Here is a 7,387-nt window from a genome sequence, read left to right as displayed (position 1 = left end):
TAAACAAAATTACCAAACGCGATACTAGCATTGCATTTTTTGTATTCTATTTTGATACATCAGGTCCATAAAGCGTACTTACTTACAAAAATTTGCGCAAAATTATTGATGAGATATGGCTTAAAAAATATTAATTCTCTATTTTGTATGTTCAGTTCTAATTTTCCCAAAATTGGTAATTATTTTTAGGAAAAACGGACGTCTGGCAAATTTCATAATTCTCAATAATTTTCGCAAGGAGGTACACCCGTCTGAGAGGTGATAACAAACAAACAAGCATGTAAACATGCATATTTTCTTTTGTATATGTATTGCTAGAATGTATATTTATCATTTAAAGCTAAGCTTTTAAAGATTGAGCCCATTTAGTGCCGAGTATAGGACTACCTTAAGGACGTTGTTTACTCAGGGTTTGAGTTCTCGAATCCGGATAGTTAAAAAGTTCAATTTCATGAGTAAAATTTGTTTTAAATACAAAAAGAATTTATGAAATGAGTTATTATTGACATAACAATCGATTTTTTATACTAAATTGTGGAACTAAGCTAAGACAAAGTTTGACCTTTAGCAAAACAAAGAAATTCGGATAAATTTTTTCAAATTTTGTTTTCCACTGAAATATTTTTGGTAGTACTATAATATTTAAAGTTAAGATTTTATTTGTTAGTCAACATATTTTTGCATATTTTATGTTGGTTTTAACTTGCCTTTTCGTATATATAATAGTATGGCACACACAATAAAAATATTGAATAATGCTTAAAAATGATAAAAGACACCATATCTCAAAATGTTGATCATTGACCTCATATAAATTTTATGCCAGCAGAGAAAGGTCAATATACTATAAATGTCAAAGCATTATCATCATTCAGGTTTTTGTTATATTGAATCAAAAATGGGTAGTAATTTGAAAACTGATAGAGGAAATTCGGACTTGAATATCTTTAAAAATTGTGAACGAAAACTTAATGCTTTGTATCTATTTTATGTCACTACCATTCATAAACTGTATTTCATTCGATAAAGAGTTAAGCAATTTGTATTAATTTCACAATTAAGAAAATCTCAATCATAGTGTAACATTTTTATGGATTTTTCTTACATTTTCAAAAAATATTCAACGGCCATTGACTCAAAAAGTAGGTCATTGACCAATTTTTATGAAAGTGAAGAATAACACTACCATGTAAGGTCTATAACACAAAATAGTTTTTTTTTATTATCATCAGTGGAATTGTTTTTCATTCTGAGTCATCCTTAAAGTATCTCATGTTATGTTCTTTAACGTTCAGGAAAAGTTTATGACGTCAGACCTTTATGACGTCAAAGTACGCCAACAAAGTGTAAGGTACATAAATCATGCTATAATGAAGAAAAGTTACCTTTCCTTGTACATTGAATTTTGTACAGGTAAATATAAAAATCAAACACTTCCGTTTTATTTGTGTACATTTTTATTATACAATAATAAATAACATTTGTAATTGATTAAATGTAGATATGAATAAAACTAAATTACATTGTATTGTATTTTAAAATTTAGATGATTTATATTAACACTACATATTTTTTGTTATTAGAAATATTTACTATATATACATAAATAAAAATCATTTTTAAAAGCTGAGAGTTCGCTATTTGAGAGTCTGCGAGGCCAAATGTAAATACAGTCAGAGCATTTGCGATTGTAGGGATATAAATGTAGCTCCTCGGTGTGGACTAATGGTGGGTCAGGCAATGAATATTCAAATATATCATTTTGTAAACCGACAAATACGTTTTTCGTAGGGCAGACGTCATGTTTATAACAAATATTTAGATAGTATAATTGTAGCGTATGTTTTAATATTTTACAAATAGATTACGTGAAGTGATTTCTAATGAAGATTTTTTTTTTGCACAGAATGAGTGCTAAGTCTAAAATAGGTATATAAATCATTGTCAATATGTGTTGACATCTTCCAATTACAATGTACTAGTTAAGTATATAATTGTCTCCAAGAGAGTAATATGAATTTATGAATAAACGTTAACCCAACGAATTGCATTGAATCACATTTAACCGAATTATAATACTTTTTACTTGTGTGTCTGTATTCACGTCTGTGTATTTGGTAAATAAATTGACCAAAAAAAATGTATTCTACATATAAAAGTAGTTTGACCTTTGATATAGTAGTCTTTAAACCATGCAATGAAGCTGTTTTCGGTAGGGATGATCCCGACGAATATTACTAAATAAAAGAACGGAGTTCATAATACATGAAGGTTTATTAAACTACAATGTACGCAGTCACTATTGAACAACGCAGTCACAACGCAATATAATGACAATGTTCAACACTCACGCACGTTCTCATCACCTCGCATTCCTTCAATACGTGAAACTGTAATTAAATGAAACTACTGAAAAGCGCTAACCTAGCTTGGTTCTAAGGGAAATTTACTTTGTGCAAGCTTAGTTAGAAATGAGACTTATCGACATAATGTTTATTAATATTAATTAAAAGTATCTAATGCCAGACGGGTCGAAATGGCGTTTAAGTTGTACTCACCCACAATTTATCTTTATTTGATTTAATTTGGATAAGAAACATTGATCGAAATTACGTTTCTTTTAAATATACATGTATATTATGATTTATCATATACACTAAAGTTAATTTAAATCAAAGCTGAACACGACTTCTAAATGGACACCTGCCTGAATCATGTTATATAAAGGCCTTTGATTTTGTTACACTTTATTTCACATCTGTACCTTGTGTGCGACGTGTTAGATACGTTTGTTTGACAAATGTCTGCACTTGTATTGTCGTTATACGCGTGCATTTTTTTTTATAAAGGTATTGCATTGACCATTATAATTGATGTTCTGAATCTTCTTCTGCATACGTACTGCATTTATCTGGTAAGTTGTTGCGTCTAAGTAACAAATGTAAGCGACGTAAAATATACGTCCACACAGATGAGATCTACTATGCAAACTTAAAGTGTTTAGTTCCTTATATATGTGCTGTGAGGAAAGCGGCGAACACCAAAAACTATAAGTGGCTATTTACAAGTCGTTTTGATTTTTCTACATTTCAGCTTCTGTTTATGCACTCACAAGATTAGCTTTTTTAAAAGCCAAGAAACTCAGCCACTGGAATATATATTTAAGGTGACAAGAGCACCTGATACGAACAAGGTTACAGCTCTGAATCAACAAAAAGTTAACGGGGTTATAGCTCTCAATGCTGTCTGTGGTATTACCATTATACCATACTGTGGAGTCATTAGATTTCGTGGTGGCTCAATTTTCGTGGAATTCGTGGGTACCTCGCATCCACGAATTAACATCCTCCACGAATTAATAATTTAGGGTAATAAAGTCATATATCCTTTGTAAGTATCAGAGAATACACGAAATTACGTCCCCACGAACCTGTAAAATTTTAGCAATCCACGAAAATTGGCCCCCACGAAAATTAATGATTCCACAGTATACTATTGGGGTTAGCGTTCAAAACAGTAACACCAGACGCAGTATACGGAAAGCCTCGTTCTTTTTCGCACACGGCATATACTATAGCTCGTTGAGCACTGTAAAAGAAAAAGAGGAGGAGTGGCTTAAAAAACTTACCTTTAATTTGAAAAAAGAAAAGAAAATAAACAAATATGATTCGTAATATCTATCTATACTGTGTTCATTAATATTATTTAATTAATTAATAGTTATCATTTTCAAATATTTATATCTATACTGACTTATCATAAAACATTTTTGTCCTTTGCGGAGTCATTTTTTATCCACATACAGTTCTAAACTCAGTAAAAATTATACATGTATGTGCGCCAAACACATTATCAATGAAAGCCAAATTTAGGATCTTGCATAGAGGTCAAATGACCTAACATTAATTTGGTCTGTGATTGGACTTCGAGCACAGACCGCATATTTGATAAAAAGTACGTTTTAATTCCTACGTGGTATAATTTGTTTATTTTGTATAATTCCTCTAGATTAGATTACAAATGGTTATATATATATATATATATATATATATATATATATATATATATATATATATATATATATATATATATATATATATATATATATATATATATATATATATATTACTGTAATAGAAATAATAAATAGTTGTAAATATTACCCATATAATTTGCTGCGGGTTGTAATTTTATGAAAAACAGATGAGACACCTACATCATGCAGAGAAAAAAGATGTAGCATGGGCCCCCCACAAATAGGCTTTATGAATGGGCGCAAGATCCCACCCCCACCCCCACCCCACACCCGCTGGTTAACACAAGCGGTGTTATTAATAAAATAAAACAAAACGCAACACGGGTATCTGAAGGTAATAATCATAAACTCTTTAATAAAATACCTACAAGTTCATGCGTCTTTTAACATTTTTTAATTGATCATTCGCATACCCGTACCGAAGCATACGTGTTTTTTTCGCACCATATGAGAAGTCACTTGATAAGATGAAGATTCAGAACGCGGTCAAGGGGTAGACGCCAGTATTTGCTCAAAGGCATTCGTTTTTAAAATTCGTCAACTGTCCAGTTAAAGGTAAGGATGTTAAAACATCTTATTGAAGGGAGGGCTTGTATTGTCTTTTGATCTCAGTAATGAATCTTTTTTAATAAATCAATAATAGTTGAAATACTTGAGTGTTGTCCCTTGGCCGCCATATTTGGCTGATTGGAAAGGGAATTTTAAAATATTAAAGAGTATGAATTCATTCAGTAGTCTTTGCGAATTTTGTCATTAAACAGGAGAATTTTTTTGCAACGTAAACTTTATTTTATTCACCAAGATTCTGCCTGGGCCTGAGTATCGCAAGCTACCTCATGCGCGGATCCAGAAAATTTTTCCGGGAAGGGGGGGGGGGGGGTCCGACGGATATTTCAGTGTGCCGGGGGGGGGGGGGGGGGGTCCGAGACATATTTTTGTTATTTTTATATGTAATTTAAAGAAATTGGAATTTTACAGGGGGGAGTCTTGACCCCCTAACCCCCCTCTAGATCCGCGCATGTATCTAATATATGATACAATACATATTGCGAATTGTTCATGCATGACTGCAGGTCTATATACATGTATATATAGTATACTTTTGTTTTGATCTCGGCCCTGGTATCCGCCCGAGCGGTTGGTATTGGCCCAAGCCCTTCGGGAATTCAAAATTATCGCGAGAGAAACTTCCATCCTATGCAGCTTCGTTATGAGTTAAATTCTTTCACTGGAATTTCGTAAGTTTCCCGTCAGATTCCATTCATAAAGATCCATACTGTTATAGGCCCTAGAAACTAGACAGTTGTTTAAGAACGTTCATAAGCGCGTCCATTACTTTAACCCCTTAATTTTTACAGTCTAATCTCTGGTTTTCTAAGATTAAGTCCATCTGTTCCATCCTTCTCTATATCTTCCATAATTTAAACGTTGATTGATATTAAATAAAGCGTGCTATTGTTCTAAATACACAACCGTTGTGTAGGTTACCTCCCCTTACTTAGATACACATCACTCTTTGGCGCTATTTTTGAATTATTATTTTTCAATTTTCGGTAATAAATAAAAATATTCAGACGTGTAAGGTGATAATTTGTATAACTAGTCTTAATTTAAAGCAGAGATATATGGAAATTATCAATTTCAAATTTGAGGGCAATACACCCCCTTGACGACGGGCTGAGACAGAGAATTATCAGCCACGAGGACGATACAGCCCGAGCTTCCGGTTGCTGTCTCACCTAGTCAAAAACATGTGTATCAGGGCTGATACACTACTAGGTATATGATATATACATGTATATAGCGCCCAGACTGGACAACTGGACGTTAAGGATAAAAAGACTTAAAGATCATTATTTCAATTTGAAACTAAGATAGACATTCAGCCTCAGAGAATGGCAATGGGGGCTAGTTGCAGGCCTTGTTATTTTTATAGCATAAGTATTCATTTTTTAAAATCACAGATTCAGATAGCGAGTGATCAATCACTATTGTATTACATGTATTATGATTAAAAGCACATTTTGATATATTTCATGTTTTAATGTTTAGATATGCCACTTAGAAACAAAGATGTCACTAAGGAGTAAAAAATTTGTACAGAAAATTAAAGTAATTAAATTCAAGGAAGAGAGAAAAGAAATTGAAATTGTAAAGTTGGAGCCAAAATGTTCAGACCCCAAGAAACCAAAGAAAGTTGTCACAGAGGAACTATGGGATCAGCCAACAACTTCAGTTGTTCAGGAAGGTAATTGGCTAATTGCCACACCTGCTTAAGCAACAAAGTATCAGTGATAAGCATGATGAAAAGCAATGTGTTAATTAGTATTACAGACTTGTTTATATTTTGATAATTTCATTTTGAAAAATAGATGTAAGGACTTATGTATCCAGGAAGACTAAAGAACGTGAAGGATGGGAAACAGTACAGCCTTCAATGTTCAGGGCTAGGGTGGAGGAAATGTGCCCATCAACATGGGAATGTTGTTTTTGTGGCAAGGAGACAATGCACATCATTCACTGCCCAGACTGTGGACCAACAGCCCACTATTGTGAAGAATGCTGCACACAAATCCACAGAGTGGTGCTTTTTCACAAGCCATGTGTTTGGGAAATAAGTAATTTTTAACCTTCACCATTTGCTATTTATTTTCGTACATGTTTATGAACTGTCTTTCTGGAAGTGTTTTTTTTTTGTATTTAAAAATTGTGAAATTTAATGTGCATGGGTATTCCTTGGGATTTACCGGGTATATGTGTATTTTATGATTTAAAAAAAATGAAATTTAATGCTTCCAACGCCAGTGATTTATATATAGAGAGTTTAAAGAAGAAATGATATACATTAATGAATTATTTTGTGATTAAAAACTTCTCGCTAACCTCAGTATGGGGAATTTGCGTGATGAAAACGCTGCTCAATATTCATTTCTCATTACACTGTATGCTATTGCTTTATTAAGCGAGAAAATTGATATAGTGTATGTTTGTTACCGCATGCGCGGATCCAGAAAACATTTCCAAAGGGGTGTCCGAGGGATTATTTTGTTTCCCAATGTTGGAGAGGGGTTTTGAGGCCTATTTCGAGAGTGTTGCTATATAATCTTATATAATTTGAATTTCCCAAGAGGTGGAAGGAATAGTCCATGCGCCCCCTTCTAGGTCCGCACATGAACGATTATGATCTTCCTGTTGTAACAAAACAACGAACAATCAAGTTGAACAGAAAGTGTTATTCAAAATACCCCAAAAGACAGTATTAATGATTTTGTAAATAGAATCATATTTCATAGGCTTATCGTGAAATTTTAAAAGCTGCTATGCCCGATTTCATTAATATTTAAAATTGTG

General features: G+C 32.8%; 1 long non-coding RNA gene across 2 annotated transcripts; it reads left to right on the top strand.

The window, feature by feature from the left end:
• The first annotated feature begins 4,378 nt into the window (after nt 1-4,378).
• Nucleotides 4,379-7,068, top strand: LOC136272289 (uncharacterized). 2 transcript variants are annotated; one of them, XR_010710252.1, is made up of 3 exons: nt 4,379-4,591; nt 6,089-6,284; nt 6,409-7,068. It is a non-coding gene; the product is annotated as an uncharacterized lncRNA (long non-coding RNA). The 2 variants fall into 2 exon arrangements; XR_010710253.1 differs by lacking the exon at nt 4,379-4,591 and adding an exon at nt 5,648-5,815.
• The last annotated feature ends 319 nt before the right edge of the window (nt 7,069-7,387 follow it).

The sequence above is a fragment of the Magallana gigas genome, chromosome 10 (assembly GCF_963853765.1).
Source record: "Magallana gigas chromosome 10, xbMagGiga1.1, whole genome shotgun sequence".
Lineage (NCBI taxonomy): Eukaryota > Metazoa > Mollusca > Bivalvia > Ostreida > Ostreidae > Magallana > Magallana gigas.
This window is presented reverse-complemented; position numbering and strand designations above follow the sequence as displayed.